The following is an 18,598-nucleotide window of genomic DNA, read 5'->3' on the forward strand; positions in this document are numbered from 1 at the left end:
GGGATCAGCCAGGAATTGAACCCGGGACCTCTCACACCCGTCGCGCGAATTATACCTCTAGACCAACAAGCCACTGCATGCACAGTAGACCGCATTACTTGTCACATGGGCCACCGTGTGACGGCACTGAAAATGAGGCCTTTTCCACGAGGAACCGCTCACACCCCAAATGAGAATCATACCCCAAGAACAACAAACAACACTGAGGAGCTCATGACCTCATATCTTGTCACATGGGCCACCGTACGACAAGGTAGTTAAAAATGCAGCAAATAGTTTACAAACAATGTTTTGAAGGAAGGCTCGTCCAGAACCTCTCGAACCCAAACCGAGAATCATACCCATAAACCAATGAGCCACAGAGAAATGAAACCCCCGTTTCTATTCTTGATGTCATGTCTGTTCCCAGCGAGTGGTGTGGTGTGGAGCAGCAGAGTGTGGCAGCTCGGCTCCAAGCATAGCGAGCTGGATGCCTTGAGTATGAGGGGCCGTTAGGGACATTATTCAGGATTAGCTCTCACACTTACTATTCAAATGCTTTCACACACACACAAACTACTCGAAATCATTTTTGCCACAAAAAAGTCGAGCTCTTTGCCGTTCTGTTTGGACTGTTTGCTTGTCGCCGTAAAATATTAGCTCCTCTGAAAGTACGCAATCCTACTGGTCTCTGTCAAGTTGCGCTGTCGGAGAGTTGTTGATATGTCACACTACACGGAAGATATCAAAAAAGAATCCAATTTGCCAGACTTCATTTTGGCGTCGCAGGGCCAAATCATTTGTCGTGGCTTGTCACACAACAACAAGTTTTGTCACCATACTTCCTGTTCGGTCGGGCTTACATTTATCAAAAAATTCCCCGCACAATAACAGGGTTTGCAAGTAGTGTGGCTGAGCGGTCCAAGGTGCTGGATTTAAGCTCCAGTCTTTCAGGAGGCGTGGGTTAAAATCTTGCCACTTCCTTTTCAATATCGTTAATATCCTACCATTTTGTCATTGGCTCCGACGAGGCGTTTGGTCAAAATACGCAATCCTACTGGTCTCTGTCAAGTTGCGCTGTCGGAGAGTTGTTGATATGTCACACTACACGGATTGCAAGATGGCGCCTACCAGTGTGGTCGCCTCGGTAACGCGCTCTCTAGTATTGTCTTTGTTTTTGTGTTTTTCGTCCGTCTTTGGAGACCTTACACGACTCACTTACACAAGGGGAGACCTGCTAACCATCAAGGAGTCTACTCCAGACTTTCTGTCACCAACTTTCGAATATCCGCTCAGTTTTTTCCCAGAGTTACTCACCGGAGCGGCGTCCGCGGTTTTCGGCGCATTGAGACGGAAGCGGCGCCACAGAGGGAAGCGAGCCGGCATTCAGGTGAAACTCCGCAAGAGAGGACACAGATTGGCGTTCCCGTCGATCCACCTCGCGAACGCACGCTCCCTACCCAACAAAATGGACGAGCTTCATCTTCTGTTAAAGACACGTAAAGACTTCGGACGTTCCACGGCCATGTGCTTCACGGAGACCTGGCTTTGCGACGCTGTACCCGATGCCGGCATTATGCTTCCCGGTTTCCACATTCATCGAGCGGACCGCGACATGGAATCATCGGGGAAAACAAAGGGCGGTGGGATATGCCTCTATATCAACGAAAAATGGTGTACGGACGTCACGGTGATCAGCACACACTGCAGCCCGCATTTGGAGTCGCTATTCTTAAACTGTAAACCATTCTACTCGCCACGTGAATTCGCATCATTCATTCTCGCTGGCGTCTATATTCCGCCTCAAGCAAACACGAACGCCGCATTGCTAACGCTCGCCGATCAAGTCAACGAAATTGAAAAACAACACCCCGACTCACCCCTCATTATTCTCGGGGACTTTAACAAAGCTAAACTCAACCACGAACTCCCTAAATACAAGCAGCACATCGACTGTCCTACCAGGGAAAATAATACTTTAGACCACTGCTACACCACGGTAAAAAACGCATACCGTGCTATACCTCGTGCAGCCTTGGGCTCGTCTGATCACTGCTTAATTCACTTAATACCGACGTAGAGGCAAGAACTTAAATGTGCGAAGCCTACAGTGAAAACAGTCAAAAAGTGGACAAATGAAGCCAAGATGGAACTTCAAAGCTGCTTAGACTGCACAGACTGGAGTGTCTTTGAAAATTCAGCTGGCAGCCTGGATGACTATACGGACACTGTTACATCCTATATCAGTTTCTGTGAAGAGGTCTGTGTTCCAACAAAATCATTTCGCACATTCAACAACAATAAGCCGTGGTTCACTGCCAAACTTAAGCAGCTTCGCCAAGCTAAGGAGGACGCATATCAGAGCGGGGACAGGGCCCTGTATAATCGAGCTAGAAACCAGCTGACCAAAGAAATTAACATTGCAAAGAGGATCTATACAGCAAAGTTGGAAAAACAGTTTAGCGCAAACGAGTCTAAATCAGTCTGGCATGCATTCCAGTCGCTGACTAATTACAAGCGACGATCCCCCCAAGCTGAGAACAATAGCAAACTAGCCAACGACTTGAATACCTTCTACTGCAGATTTGAAAAGGACAGTTTCACACCACACACCAATCCGGCCGCACCCGCGACCACAATCACACCTCTGACCTCTGCGTTAACCATCCATGAACAGGATGTGAGACGCATCTTCAAACAACAAAAGATTAACAAAGCGGCAGGCCCGGACCACGTGTCTCCATCCTGCCTCAAAGTCTGCGCGGACCAGCTCGCGCCAGTCTTCACTCAGATCTTCAACAGATCACTGGAAATGTGCAAAGTTCCATCCTGCTTCAAACGCTCCACCATCATCCCAGTCCCCAAGAAACCTGCAATCTCGGGTCTGAATGACTACAGGCCTGTCGCTTTGACATCTGTGGTCATGAAGTCCTTTGAACGTCTTGTGCAGGACCACCTCAAGAGTGTCACAGGTCCCCTGCTGGACCCCCTGCAGTTTGCCTACCAAGCGAACAGATCTGCGGATGATGCAGTCAACATGGGACTGCACTTCATCCTAGAACACCTCGACAGTGCAGGGACCTACGCGAGGATCCTGTTCGTGGACTTCAGCTCAGCGTTCAACACCATCATCCCTGAACTCCTTTCATCCAAGCTTCTCCAGCTCAGCGTCTCACCTGCCATCTGCCAGTGGATTTACAGCTTTCTGACGGGCAGGACACAGCAGGTCAGGCTGGGGGAGGCCACCTCATCCACACGCAGCATCAGCACTGGGGCGCCCCAAGGTTGTGTCCTCTCTCCGCTGCTCTTCTCTCTCTACACGAACGACTGCACCTCAGCGAACCCGACTGTCAAACTCCTGAAGTTTGCAGATGACACCACTGTCATCGGCCTCATCAAGGACGGTGACGAGTCTGCATATCGACAGGAAGCGGAGCGGCTGGAGCTGTGGTGCGGCCGACACAACCTGGAGCTGAACACGCTCAAGACTGCCGGTCAAAATACGCAATCCTACTGGTCTCTGTCAAGTTGCGCTGTCGGAGAGTTGTTGATATGTCACACTACACGGAAGATATCAAAAAATAATCCAATTTTCCAGACTTCATTTTGGCGTCGCAGGGCCAAATCATTTGCCGTGGCTTGTCACACAACAACAAGTTTTGTCACCATACTTCCCGTTCGGTCGGGCTTGCATTTATCAAAAAATTCCCCGCACAATAACAGGGTTTGCAGGTAGTGTGGCTGAGCGGTCCAAGGTGCTGGATTTAAGCTCCAGTCTTTCAGGAGGCGTGGGTTAAAATCCTGCCACTTCCTTTTCAATATCGTTAATATCCTACCATTTTGTCATTGGCTCCGACGAGGCGTTTGGGACAATACGTTTTTTTGGCCACAAAAAAGTCGAGCTCTTTGCCGTTCTGTTTGGACTGTTTGCTTGTCGCCGTAAAATATTAGCTCCTCTGAAAGTGTTTGCCTTAATGTCATTACCTTTGGCTTTCACGCTGAACTGTCGTGCCCCCTTTATGGGTACTGACACAGTGATTTTAAATTGACAGAACAATGAATAAAGGACGAATTTTTTTTGTCAGTACGAAGTGAATTGAGGAAAGGGTCATGAGTCGTGGGCCTCAGCCAATGAGTTGAGAAGTCTTAATTGCACAATATTTCTCACAAAGAGTAAGATGCTAAATGATAGCAGTTCCACAAGATCCTATGACTAGACATACGATAACAGAGAACGAGCTCTAGATAGCAGAGGATGGTTTCGATCCATCGACCTCTGGGTTATGGGCCCAGCACGCTTCCGCTGCGCCACTCTGCTCACTAGTCCTTGTGTTTGGTATGTGCAACAGGGATGTTGGGGTTGTCTCATGGATCAGTCCAAGACATTTGGTCTTTCCCGATGACACAATGTCACACGACTGCCATCAAACCTTGTTGTTTCTGGGGCAGACAGTGGTAACACTATTCGACATTTATTCCGATAGCACCCTATCCTGTCTTTTAACATCACTGGCTTTATCTTGTCAAATCAAACACTGTCCGAGAGGTGGAAGCAGAAAACCTGTCACCGGTCAACGCGACGGGACACACTCGTTACGATGGTAACGACAACAACAATGCGCCGCGTCAATGTCTTGTTTCTATGTGTGCCTGTGTGTGTGAGTGACTGTGGGGGGACAAAATGTGGAAAAACCTGTTCGTCACTGGTGCTCGGGAGAGAACGTTCATTGAAGGATTGCTTGAGGTATGTTCACGTACTTTTCATACGATACGGCTCGCAAGCAGGCAACAAAACGTTATGTACCCTAGCAAAGGCAAGCACATACGGTTGCACGTAAACATGCCGCCGTTCCGTCGAATCATGCCCTAAAGCTTCCGTAAACATTGGTTTGTGCGTGAGAAGAAATGTTAACAACAGCGCGCAAGTATGTTGACTACGGTAAGCACGGGAGGTGACGCGCCGGTCAAAATACGCAATCCTACTGGTCTCTGTCAAGTTGCGCTGTCGGAGAGTTGTTGATATGTCACACTACACGGAAGATATCAAAAAAGAATCCAATTTGCCAGACTTCATTTTGGCGTCGCAGGGCCAAATCGTTTGCCGTGGCTTGTCACACAACAACACGTTTTGTCACCATACTTCCCGTTCGGTCGGGCTTACATTTATCAAAAAATTCCCCGTACAATAACAGGGTTTGCAGGTAGTGTGGCTGAGCGGTCCAAGGTGCTGGATTTAAGCTCCAGTCTTTCAGGAGGCGTGGGTTAAAATCCTGCCACTTCCTTTTCAATATCGTTAATATCCTACCATTTTGTCATTGGCTCCGACGAGGCGTTTGGGACAATACGTTTTTTTGGCCACAAAAAAGTCGAGCTCTTTGCCGTTCTGTTTGGACTGTTTGCTTGTCGCCGTAAAATATTAGCTCCTCTGAAAGTGTTTGCCTTAATGTCATTACCTTTGGCTTTCACGCTGAACTGTCGTGCCTCCTTTATGGGTACTGACACAGTGATTTTAAATTGACAGAACAATGAATAAAGGACGAATTTTTTTTGTCAGTACGAAGTGAATTGAGGAAAGGGTCATGAGTCGTGGGCCTCAGCCAATGAGTTGAGAAGTCTTAATTGCACAATATTTCTCACGAAGAGTAAGATGTTAAATGATAGCAGTTCCACAACATCCTATGACTAGACATACGATAACAGAGAACGAGCTCTAGATAGCAGAGGATGGTTTCGATCCATCGACCTCTGGGTTATGGGCCCAGCACGCTTCCGCTGCGCCACTCTGCTCTCTAGTCATTGTAGTTGGTATGTGCAACAGGGATGTTCGGGTTGTCTCATGGATCAGTCTCCAAGACACATTTGGTCTTTCCCGATGACACAATGTCAGACGACTGCCATCAAACCTTGTTGTTTCTGGGGCAGACAGTGGTAACACTATTCGACATTTATTCCGATAGCACCCTATCCTGTCTTTTACCATCACTGGCTTTATCTTGTCAAATCAAACACTGTCCGAGAGGTGGAAGCAGAAAACCTGTCACCGGTCAACGCGACGGGACACACTCGTTACGATGGTGACGACAACAACAATGCGCCGCGTCAATGTCTTGTTTCTGTTTGTGCCTGTACGTGTGAGTGACTGTGGGGGGACAAAATGTGGAAAAACCTGTTCGTCACTGGTGCTCGGGAGAGAACGTTCATTGAAGGATTGCTTGAGGTATGTTCACGTACTTTTCATACGATACGGCTCGCAAGCAGGCAACAAAATGTTATGTACCCTAGCAAAGGCAAGCACATACGGTTGCACGTAAACATGCCGCCGTTCCGTCGAATCATGCCCTAAAGCTTCGGTAAACATTGGTTTGTGCGTGAGAAGAAATGTTAACAACAGCGTGCAAGTATGACAACGGTAAGCACGGGAGGTGACGCGCCGGTCAAAATACGCAATCCTACTGGTCTCTGTCAAGTTGCGCTGTCGGAGAGTTGTTGATATGTCACACTACACGGAAGATATCAAAAAAGAATCCAATTTGCCAGACTTCATTTTGGCGTCGCAGGGCCAAATCGTTTGCCGTGGCTTGTCACACAACAACACGTTTTGTCACCATACTTCCCGTTCGGTCGGGCTTACATTTATCAAAAAATTCCCCGTACAATAACAGGGTTTGCAGGTAGTGTGGCTGAGCGGTCCAAGGTGCTGGATTTAAGCTCCAGTCTTTCAGGAGGCGTGGGTTCAAATCCTGCCACTTCCTTTTCAATATCGTTAATATCCTACCATTTTGTCATTGGCTCCGACGAGGCGTTTGGGACAATACGTTTTTTTGGCCACAAAAAAGTCGAGCTCTTTGCCGTTCTGTTTGGACTGTTTGCTTGTCGCCGTAAAATATTAGCTCCTCTGAAAGTGTTTGCCTTAATGTCATTACCTTTGGCTTTCACGCTGAACTGTCGTGCCTCCTTTATGGGTACTGACACAGTGATTTTAAATTGACAGAACAATGAATAAAGGACGAATTTTTTTTGTCAGTACGAAGTGAATTGAGGAAAGGGTCATGAGTCGTGGGCCTCAGCCAATGAGTTGAGAAGTCTTAATTGCACAATATTTCTCACGAAGAGTAAGATGTTAAATGATAGCAGTTCCACAAGATCCTATGACTAGACATACGATAACAGAGAACGAGCTCTAGATAGCAGAGGATGGTTTCGATCCATCGACCTCTGGGTTATGGGCCCAGCACGCTTCCGCTGCGCCACTCTGCTCTCTAGTCATTGTATTTGGTATGTGCAACAGGGATGTTTGGGTTGTCTCATGGATCAGTCTCCAAGACACATTTGGTCTTTCCCGATGACACAATGTCAGACGACTGCCATCAAACCTTGTTCTTTCTGGGGCAGACAGTGGTAACACTATTCGACATTTATTCCGATAGCACCCTATCCTGTCTTTTACCATCACTGGCTTTATCTTGTCAAATCAAACACTGTCCGAGAGGTGGAAGCAGAAAACCTGTCACCGGTCAACGCGACGGGACACACTCGTTACGATGGTAACGACAACAACAATGCGCCGCGTCAATGTCTTGTTTCTGTGTGTGCCTGTGTGTGTGAGTGACTGTGGGGGAACAAAATGTGGAAAAACCTGTTCGTCACTGGTGCTCGGGAGAGAACGTTCATTGAAGGATTGCTTGAGGTATTTCACGTACCGGTTAACGCGACGGGACACACTCGTTACGATGGTAACGACAACAACAATGCGCCACGTCAATGTCTTGTTTCTGTGTGTGCCTGTGCGTGTGAGTGACTGTGGGGGGACAAAATGTGGAAAAACCTGTTCGTCACTGGTGCTCGGGAGAGAACGTTCATTGAAGGATTGTTTGAGGTATGTTCACGTACTTTTCATACGATACGGCTCGCAAGCAGGCAACAAAACGTTATGTACCCTAGCAAAGGCCAGCACATACGGTTGCACGTAAACATGCCGGCGTTCCGACGAATCATGCCCTAAAGCTTCGGTAAACATTGGTTTGTGCGTGAGAAGAAATGTTAACAACAGCGCGCAAGTATGTTGACTACGGTAAGCACGGGAGGTGATGCGCCGGTCAAAATACGCAATCCTACTGGTCTCTCTCAAGTTGCGCTGTCGGAGAGTTGTCGTTGATATGTCACACTACACGGAAGATATCAAAAAAGAATCCAATTTGCCAGACTTCATTTTGGCGTCGCAGGGCCAAATCGTTTGCCGTGGCTTGTCACACAACAACACGTTTTGTCACCGTACTTCCTGCCACTTCCTTTTCAATATCGTTAATATCCTACCATTTTGTCATTGGCTCCGACAAGGCGTTTGGGACAATACGTATTTTTGGCCACAAAAAAGTCGAGCTCTTTCCCGATCTGTTTGGACTGTTTGCTTGTCGCCGTAAAATATTAGCTCCTCTGAAAGTGTTTGCCTTTATGTCATTACCTTTGGCTTTCACGCTGAACTGTCGTGCCTCCTTTATGGGTACTGACACAGTGATTTTAAATTGACAGAACAATGAATAAAGGACGAATTTTTTTTGTCAGTAAGCAAGCAGGCAACAAAACATTATGTATCCTAACAAAGGCAAGCACATACGGTTGCGCGTAAACATGCCGGCGTTCCGTCGAATCATGCCCTAAACCTTCGGTAAACATTGGTTTGTGCGTGAGAAGAAATGTTAACAGCGCGCAAGTATGTTGACAACTGCAAGTACGGGAGGTGACGCGTCGGTCAAAATACGCAATCCTACTGGTCTCTGTCAAGTTGCGCTGTCGGAGAGTTGTTGTTGATATGTCACACTGCACGGAAGATATCCCAAAAAAATCCAATTTGCCAGACTTCATTGGCGTCATAGGGGCAAATCGTTTGTCGTGGCTTATGTCACTTCAAGAAGTTTTGTCGTTCCCGACATATGTCGGGACCCAATCTGGGAAATCGGCTGTGATAGGTAATCGGTGCGTGAATGTGTGTGCATGTGCATGTTTGTGGGGTGTCAGAGTTCAGGTGGGCAAAGAACAGAAGAGGTAGAGGGGGCAGAGCGGGCAGAGAGTTCAGATTCCTGAGAGGCCTTATGAATAAAACTGAGTCGGCTAGTCCTGGGCAGGAGAGAGTTCAGATTCCTGAGAGGCCTTATGAATAAAACTGAGTCGGCAAGTCCTGGGCCGGAGACTCCGCAGTCTCCTGCCTGATGGCAGCAGACAGAAGAGGCTGTGTGATGGATTGGTGGCATCCCCCGCTATGCGGAGGACTTTGCAGGTGAGGAAGGGGTCCAAGGAGTGGGAGGAGGGGGTGTTGGACAAGATGTGGTGCATGATTAGCCGCTCGAAGCACTTCATCAGGATGGGAGTGAGCGCCACCGGACGGTAGTCATTGAGGCAGGAGGGAGATGACTTCTTCGGGACTGGGATGATGGTGGTGGCTTTGAAGCACGTGGGGAAAACAGCCTGATTCAAGGAGGTGTTAAAAATGTCTGTGAAGACATCTGTGAGTTCAGCTGCACAGTCCCTCAGAACATGACCATGTATGTTATCTGGGCCCGGGGCTTTTCGTGTGTTGATCCTGTCGAGAGATCTTTTCACGCTGTCCCAGGTCAGTGTCAGCATTCGGTCACCTGGAGGGGGTGGAGTCTTGTGTGCAGGAGTGCTGTTGTGTGCCTCAGAGTGAGCAAAGAAGTCATTTAGCTCATTTGGCAGGGTGGTGGAGCTGTCACAGGTCTGTGGTGTGGGTTTATAGTCCGTAATGGTCTGAATACCACGCCACAGACTCCTGGTGCCACTGCTGTCACTGAAGCGGTGGGCGATCTTCCTGGAGTACTCCCTCTTGGCCTCCTTGATGCCACGGGACAAATTGGCCCTGGCTGTCCTCAGGCCCTCCTCATTCCCAGATCTAAAAGCCGTGTTGCGGACCTTCAGTCGTCTGTAGACCTCCCCCTACAGCCATGACTTCTGATTAGCACGGACAGTGATGGACTTAGTGGTGGTGACATCATCCATGCACTTGCTGATGTGGGCAGTAAAAGTCTCTGTTTACCCCGAACTGCAAAGATTTTCTGCTTAATTTGTCTCTTGTTTTCATTTCACTTGTTATAACAAACAGTTATATGCAAATGTTAGCTAACTATGCGTCCGTCCGTCTATTTATCTATTCATGAGCAATCAAATCTATCCATCTCTCTGCCCATCCATCTTTGAGGAAACAGTTACCCTCCAAACCCTGTTTGTAGTGTAGACATAAAGATATGTGCAAAAGTTAAAAATCCCAGACTCCTTCATAGAGGATTGTATCGGAAAACAAACTATTATTAAAATGAAGTGTAGTAATTGGGTGAGTAATGATTTATCCGTGCTCTGTTTGGGACGATAATTTGAAATAGGTAAATTGGTTTGTTTTGCGAGCAAACCCATTGTAAAATAGTGTGCATAATCATAAACGATACTTTTATACAGTGGTAATACACTTATGCAATCGTTTAAAATGTGTGTCAATAATATGGTTGTGGTAATGCTAAAATTAGGTGGTTTTCCCTACTTTTCGGCCATACTACATAGAGAATGCCCGATCTCGGCTGATCATGTCAGGGGCCTTCACAGATGGGGACCAGAAATAGACCGCTGCCTTTTGAGTGGCCCCAATGTTGTCATGAACTGACATTTATTTCAGTATGCTCAGTGCTGTTCATTGTCATCCCAAATGCATTCAAACGGGCACTCAGGTGAGTGAACTCAGAAAGCGCCGATTTGTAGATGGACTACTACTCGGCTTCTCTCCAGATTGCGAATTTTACTGACTTCATCCTGAAGTAGTTAAAAAAATACATATTAGTTCAGAATGCAAGCTGAACAATGAGTACAGTTGCGGAAAACACCCGTACATACCTTTAATAAAAACAGTTTGCATGGGCACAGGCTGTGTCCCATGCAGCCGCACCATCCTAACTGCATGCATCTTATTTGGACCAAATAGAATTGTAATTGTACAGAATGTGTGTGTGTGTGTGTGTGCACTTAACAGAAGTAAAAACTGTGTTTCATAAAGGTTGAAACCGCTGTGACAATACACAGTTTGAATATATTAATTGTGATTTTTTTCAGGTACCACTAGAGGGAACCCGCACCATTCAACAATTTGAGAACCACTGCTCTATGCTGTTCATTTATACTTAATTGTTGTCCATGTGACCCTCAAGGTACACTTATTGATGCATTTAAAATTGGGGGAGGGGGGGGGGGGGGATCATCTCCACCCCCCCCCCCACCCCTCAAAAAGCAACGTTTGTCATTCCCCCACCTTTCACACCAAATTTACATCACTGTCTCCAGATCAATCACTTTTTCAAACCACTATATCAAAATTGTTCAATTGTACAAGTGTCCAAGTTTTCAATTGTGTAACAATGTCTTTATGTCTGTTACAGAGGACTTGCTTCAACTGCTGTTTAAAAGTCCGATCACGATGTTTTGAGCAAATGCCGTACTGAACCAAGTGACTTCAAATGATAAAGGATCAAGGATCAATCCACTGTGATTATATAGTGATTTTGACAGAGCAATAAACACACATTCATTGACACATTTCTGCATTGTACCTGTGTTGAAAATGCATGTGAAAATGACGACTACATGTGGACCATAATAATCCTGCAATGCACTTCATATACACACACTGGCAACAGTATTCATTCGTTACGTTATTTGAAAGCATATTTATCTAACTTAACAATCATGTGACAACATGTACACAAAAAATTAAAAATAAATCTCTGGTTATTTGAAACGGCGACCGATCACAGCTGTGTGCGGATGGCAACGTACGACGGCCACGGCTCGAATCACGAAGTAGTTGGTCCGTGACACTGATGGCAAACTAAGTACAGTAGCGGTGCTTGCGACTGGGACTGCCAGGACACAGAAAATTTTCTGACAAAAAGTGTGACCAAAAAATTAAATAAAAGGAGTGTGACCTGAGTTGGGTGTGAGTATTTTTAAACAGAAAAGACAAAAGTGTCTTCATTTTTACATATTTTGTTATTTAATTTCCAGTATTCGTATCATATTGTCTTTGACCAACAACGATCGAATCAATTCGATCTCTTACTCTATGTACTAATTCCAAAATAGTCCAATAGTCTAGTCAGCTGAGATACCCGCGACCCTCGACAAGATAAGCGGGTCAGAAAATGGATGGATTTATACTATATACTATATAATATATATAATATATACTATACTATATGTATATATTGTAACCATTTATCTAAGTGTTCTGAATAAAGACATATTTTTTTTTAAATTCTCTTATAATCATCCCAAAAATTGTGTATCGAAACCGTCATATGTACCGAATCGTTAACTTGGTGTATGGATACAGACCTAGTGTGTGTGTGTGTGTGTGTGTGTGTATATATCCATCCCATCCATCCATCGCTCCATTTTCTGAGTTGCTTCTCCTCACTAGGGCATGCTGGAGCCTATCCCAGCAATCTTCGGGCAGGAGGCGGGGCACACCCTGAACTGGTTGCCAGCCAATTGCAGGGCACATACAAACAAACAACCATTCCCACTCACATTCACACCTACGGGCAATTTAGTTGTCAATTAACCTACCATGCATGTTTTTGGGATGTGGGAGGAAACCGGAGTGCCCGGAGAAAACCCACGCAGGCACGGGGAGGACATGCAAACTCCACACAGTCGGGGCCCGGGATTGAACCCCGGTCCTCAGAATTGTGAGGCTGACGCTCTAACCAGTCGTACACCGTCCCGCCTTTGGGGGGACGGAATGTGGACAGACCTGTTCGTCACTGGTGCTCGGGAGAGAACGTTCATTGAAGGATTGCTTGATGTATGTTCACATACTTTTCATACGATACGGCTCGCAACCAGGCAACAAAATGTTATGTAGCCTAGCAAGCGCAAGCACATACGGTTGTACGTAAACATGCCGGCGTTCCGTCGACTCATGCCCTAAAGCTTCGGTAAACATTGGTTTGTGCGTGAGAAGAAATGTTAACAACGGCGCGCAAGTATGTTGCCAACGGCAAGCACGGGAGGCGATGTGCTGGTCACAATACGCAATCCTACTGGTCTCCGTCAAGTTACGCTGGCGGAGAGTTGTCGTTGATATGGCACACTGCACGGAAGATATCCAAAAAAGTAAAATTTTTCAGTTTATTTTGGCGTCGTTGGGCCAAATCGTTGGTCGTGGCTTATGTCAGACGACAAGAGGTTTTGTCGTTCCCGACATTATATGTCGGGCCCTATCTGGGAAATCGGTTGTGATAGCTAATCGGGCAAATATCTGGGCTAAAATCCTTTCGTTTGATCTTGGCATGAGAAGATTATTCTCTCATCCAGTGACTTGAAATTGTTGGCTGAAATGATTTCAGAGCTCTCCTTTCCACATTTTTCATGTCAAGGTTGGCTATGATATGGAATGCCGGGGATCCCATAACACACCATAATTCCCGTTCGGTCAGGCTTACATTTGCCAAAATATTCCACTTACAAAGATGTGGTTTTCAGGTAGTGTGGCTGAGGGGTCCAAGGTGCTGGATTTAGGCTCCAGTCTCTCAGGAGGCGTGGGTTCAAATCCCACCACTGCCATGTCCTTGTCAATACAGTTAATGTCTTACTATTCTGTCATTGGCTCCGACAAGGCGTTTGGGACAATGGATATTTTAAGCCACAAGAAAGCCAAGCTCTTTGCTGTTTTGTTTGTACTGTTGTACTTGTCCCCTCCTTGAGCCGTCACCTTATCGTGGTGGAGGGATTTGTGTGTCCCAATGATCCTAGGAGCTAAGTTGTCTGCGGCTTCACGCCCCTGGCAGGGTCACCCATGGCAAACAGGTTGTTAAATATATTCTAGAAGTTATCATTTATTTGCTTAGCTTGCATTAGTATTATGGACGATTTTAGATGTCTCGCCTTTGAAAAGATGACTCAGCATCATCCGATGGAAGGGCGCCTGGACCAAGGACGTGATCGGATGTGGTCGGGTCGGGACAAGTGTTGGTCCAATATTTTGTGTTGTGTCTTATTGCTTAGAACATTATGATTTGTAAATCCCTCCTATTTCAAATAAATGCAGGAGCGAGGGGGGGGATTGTTTAGAGCGTGTTGAGAGGCTGTGATCTGAACAATCTCCCATACGCCCTCCTCATGAGAAAAAGAAACCAGCGTCTTCATTCCTTTTGTGTCTATTTTTTATAATGTTGGGTAAGATAAATCCAACATTAAATTGGTCCTTCGAGCCGGATGTCAACACACCCGAGGATTCCAGTTGTGGAGCCGACTTCCAGTTAAGAGACCGTGGCCACGGCAAGTAAGACCCTTTACGGGACTGGTCTTCGTTCTCCTCAACTGGGATCTGAAGGTTGACGACAATCCACAGGATTGAAGACGACTGGTGAGTTAAATTTAAAAAATCTTTTTAGGAAAAAGGACGCCGGAGTCCAGAAATTCCGCGAGGACGGCGGAGTCCTGTACGTACTTAAATTCCGTGTTTAATAAACCTTGTGTAATACTAGTCACTGGCAAGTAATGGACGGCAGAATCCGACATATTCCGCGAGGATGCCGGAGTCCTGTAAGTACTTAAATTCCGTGTTTAATGAATAAAGAAACTAGGAAAGTTTCGTGGCGTCGTAGGTAAATTCCGTATAGGATGGCGGAGTCCTCTAATGAGCTGTTGACAGACGTAGTTAAATTCCGTATGGGACGGCGGAGTCCTCTGACTAGCCAGTGTGAATGAAAACTGTTTGAATGAGAGTGTAAATGGGAAATGGGAAACCACTAGGTTTTTCATTCCATACCAAAACAGTGGGAAAGTAAACGGTGGACTTTTGTGGATGCAAAGGCAAGAATTCTCCACTCGAAAGAGTTGAAGTGAGAATTACCACAGAAAGTAAATTTGAATCACCGTCCTACTGAGAAAAACAAAAACAAAAAAAAAACAGTGTTCTAGACTACCCTAGGTAGTATTACACTGAACCAAATTCTTTCAAATGGGGAAAGGAAGTAGTAAAATAAAAAACAGGAATACACTGCAGTGTAAAGGTTGGAGGTTCATTAAATTAAATTTAAAAGAAAAAAAGAAACAGGATCCTGATAAAATTTTATATATAGAGACAGGGATAACCTGCCCCTCCTTGAGCCGTCACCTTGTCGTGGTGGAGGGGTTTGTGTGTCCCAGTGATCCTAGGAGCTAAGTTGTCTGGGGCTTTATGCCCCTGGCAGGGTCACCCATGACAAACAGGTCCTAGGTGAGGGACCAGACAAAGCACGGCTCAAAGACCCCTAATGATGACGACAAACAATGGACTTCGTTTTCCCTTGCCCGGACGCGGGCCACCGGGGCCCCCCACTGGAGCCAGGCCTGGTGGTGGGGCTCGAAGGCGAGCGCCTGGTGGCCGGGCCTGCACCCATGGGGCCCGGCCGGGCACAGCCCGAAAGGGTAACGTGGGTCCCCCTTCCCATGGGCTCACCACCTGTGGGAGGGGCCATAGGGGTCGGGTGCAGTGTGAGCTGGGCGGTGGCCGAAGGCGGGGACCTTGGCGATCCGATCCCCGGCTACAGAAGCTGGCTCTAGGGACGTGGAATGTCACCTCTCTGGCAGGGAAGGAGCCCGAGCTGGTGTGTGAGGTCGAGAAGTTCCGACTCGATATAGTCGGACTCGCCTCCACACACACCTGGGGCTCTGGTACCAGTCCTCTCGAGAGGGGTTGGACTCTCTTCCACTCTGGAGTTGCCCATGGTGAGAGGCGCCGAGCAGGTGTGGGTATACTTATTGCCCCCCAGCTCGGCGCCTGTACGTTGGGGTTCACCCCGGTGGACGAGAGGGTAGCCTCCCTCCGCCTTCGGGTGGGGGGACGGGTCCTGACTGTTGTTTGTGCCTATGCACCAAACAGCAGTTCAGAGTACCCACCCTTTTTGGAGTCCTTGGAGGGGGTGCTGGAGAGCGCTCCCGCTGGGGACTCCATTGTTCTGTTGGGGGACTTCAATGCTCACGTGGGCAATGACAGTGAGACCTGGAAGGGCGCGATTGGGAGGAACAGCCCCCCCGATCAGAACCCAAGCGGTGTTCGGTTATTGGACTTCTGTGCTCGTCACGGATTGTCCATAACGAACACCATGTTCAAGCATAAGGGTGTCCACACGTGCACTTGGCACCAGGACACCCTAGGTCGCAGTTCGATGATCGACTTTGTGGTCGTGTCATCGGACTTGCGGCCGCATGTCTTGGACACTCGGGTGAAGAGAGGGGCGGAGCTGTCAACTGATCACCACCTGGTGGTGAGTTGGCTCCGATGGTGGGGGAAGATGCCGGTCCGACGTGGCAGGCCCAAACGTATTGTGAGGGTCTGCTGGGAACGTCTGGCAGAATCCCCTGTCAGAAGGAGTTTCAACTCCCACCTCCGACAGAACTTTGCTCATGTTCCGGGGGAGGCGGGGGACATCGAGTCCGAGTGGACCATGTTCCGCGCCTCCATTGCTGAGGCGGCCGACCGGAGCTGTGGCCGTAAGGTGGTCGGTGCCTGTCGTGGCGGCAATCCCCGAACCCGTTGGTGGACACCAACGGTGAGGGATGCCGTCAAGCTGAAAAAGGAGTCCTATCGGGCCTTTTTGGCCTGTGGGACTCCTGAGGCAGCTGATGGGTACCGGCTGGCCAAGCGGAATGCAGCTCTGGTGGTCGCTGAAGCAAAAACCCGGGCATGGGAGGAGTTCGGTGAGGCCATGGAGAAAGACTTCCGGACGGCTTCGAGGAAATTCTGGTCCACCATCCGACGTCTCAGGAGAGGAAAGCAGTGCACCACCAACACTGTGTATAGTGGGGATGGGGCGCTGCTGACCTCGACTCGGGACGTTGTGAGTCGGTGGGGAGAATACTTCGAAGACCTCCTCAATTCCACCGACACGCCTTCCCATGGGGAAGCAGAGTGTGGGTTCTCTGAGGCGGGCTCTCCTATCTCTGGGTTTGAGGTCACCGAGGTAGTTAAAAAGCTCCTCGGTGGCAGGGCCCCGGGGGTGGATGAGATTCGCCCGGAGTTCCTAAAGGCTCTGGATGTTGTGGGGCTGTCCTGGTTGACACGCCTCTGCAACATCGCGTGGACATCGGGGACAGTGCCTCTGGATTGGCAGACTGGGGTGGTGGTCCCCCTTTTTAAGAAGGGGGACCGGAGGGTGTGTTCCAACTACAGGGGGATCACACTGCTCAGCCTCCCTGGTAAGGTCTATTCAGGGGTGCTGGAGAGGAGGGTCCGTCGGGGAGTCGAATCTCAGATTCAGGAGGAGCAGTGTGGTTTTCGTCCTGGCCGTGGAACAGTGGACCAGCTCTACACCCTCGGCAGGGTCCTTGAGGGTGCATGGGAGTTCGGCCAACCAGTCTACATGTGTTTTGTGGACTTGGAGAAGGCGTTCGACCGTGTCCCTCGGGGAGTCCTGTGGAGAGTGCTTCGGGAGTATGGGGTACCGAACCCCCTGATACGGGCTGTTCGGTCCCTGTACGACCGGAGTCAGAGTTTGGTCCGCATATCCGGCAGTAAGTCGGACTCGTTCCCGGTGACGGTTGGACTCCGCCAAGGCTGCCCTTTGTCGCCGATTCTGTTCATAACTTTTATGGACAGAATTTCTAGGCGCAGCCGAGGCGTAGAGGGGGTCCGGTTTGGTGGCCTCAGTATTGCATCTCTGCTTTTTGCAGATGATGTGGTTCTGTTGGCTTCATCAAGCCGTGACCTCCAACTCTCATTGGAGCAGTTCGCAGCTGAGTGTGAAGCGGCTGGGATGAGAATCAGCACCTCCAAATCTGAGACCATGGTCCTCAGTCGGGAAAGGGTGGCATGCCATCTCCAGGTCGGGGATGAGATCCTGCCCCAAGTGGAGGAATTCAAGTATCTTGGGGTCTTGTTCACGAGTGAGGGAAGAATGGAACGGGAGATCGACAGGCGGATCGGTGCAGCGTCTGCAGTGATGCGGACTTTGTATCGGTCCGTTGTGGTAAAGAAAGAGTTAAGCCGAAAGGCGAAGCTCTCAATTTACCGGTCGATCTTCGTTCCTACCCTCACCTATGGTCATGAGCTGTGGGTCGTGACCGAAAGAACAAGATCCCGGATACAAGCGGCCGAAATGAGTTTCCTCCGCAGGGTGTCCGGGCTCTCCCTTAGAGATAGGGTGAGAAGCTCGGTCATCCGGGAGGATCTCAGAGTAGAGCCGCTACTCCTCCGCATTGAGAGGAGCCAGATGAGGTGGCTGGGGCATCTGATTCGGATGCCTCCCGGACGCCTCCCTGGTGAGGTGTTCCGGGCATGTCCCACCGGGAGGAGACCCCGGGGACGACCCAGGACGCGCTGGAGAGACTACATCCTTCGGCTGGCCTGGGAACGCCTCGGGATCCCCCCGGAAGAGCTGGATGAAGTGGCTGGGGAGAGGGTAGTCTGGGCGTCCCTGCTGAAGCTACTGCCCCCGCGACCCGACCCGGATAAGCGGTGGAGAATGGATGGATGGATGGATGGATAACCGAACACGGCTTTAATGGTTGGTTAAATACACAAAAAATAGCCGCGTTGCAGGAATCAAATTATATAAAAAATAAAAGACAAGCCACCGTT

General features: G+C 48.5%; 2 protein-coding genes and 4 non-coding genes across 7 annotated transcripts in view; 2 read left to right on the forward strand and 4 right to left on the reverse strand.

Moving 5' to 3' along the window:
* Positions 1 to 18,598, reverse strand: part of LOC133472544 (gastrula zinc finger protein XlCGF57.1-like) — a 221,723-nt gene that overhangs the window by 138,531 nt on the left and 64,594 nt on the right. The window lies entirely within an intron of this gene.
* The window catches only part of LOC133472573 (oocyte zinc finger protein XlCOF6.1-like), a 287,199-nt gene that overhangs the window by 127,391 nt on the left and 141,210 nt on the right, over positions 1 to 18,598 (forward strand). The gene's annotated exons all lie outside the window — the stretch shown is intronic.
* trnam-cau (transfer RNA methionine (anticodon CAU)) lies at positions 4,226 to 4,297 on the reverse strand. Its single transcript has one exon. It is a non-coding gene; the product is annotated as a tRNA-Met (tRNA).
* Positions 5,695 to 5,766, reverse strand: trnam-cau (transfer RNA methionine (anticodon CAU)). The gene has a single exon. It is a non-coding gene; the product is annotated as a tRNA-Met (tRNA).
* trnam-cau (transfer RNA methionine (anticodon CAU)) lies at positions 7,165 to 7,236 on the reverse strand. Its single transcript has one exon. It is a non-coding gene; the product is annotated as a tRNA-Met (tRNA).
* Positions 13,518 to 13,599, forward strand: trnal-uag (transfer RNA leucine (anticodon UAG)). Its single transcript has one exon. It is a non-coding gene; the product is annotated as a tRNA-Leu (tRNA).

Source organism: Phyllopteryx taeniolatus, chromosome 23, assembly GCF_024500385.1.
Source record: "Phyllopteryx taeniolatus isolate TA_2022b chromosome 23, UOR_Ptae_1.2, whole genome shotgun sequence".
Lineage (NCBI taxonomy): Eukaryota > Metazoa > Chordata > Actinopteri > Syngnathiformes > Syngnathidae > Phyllopteryx > Phyllopteryx taeniolatus.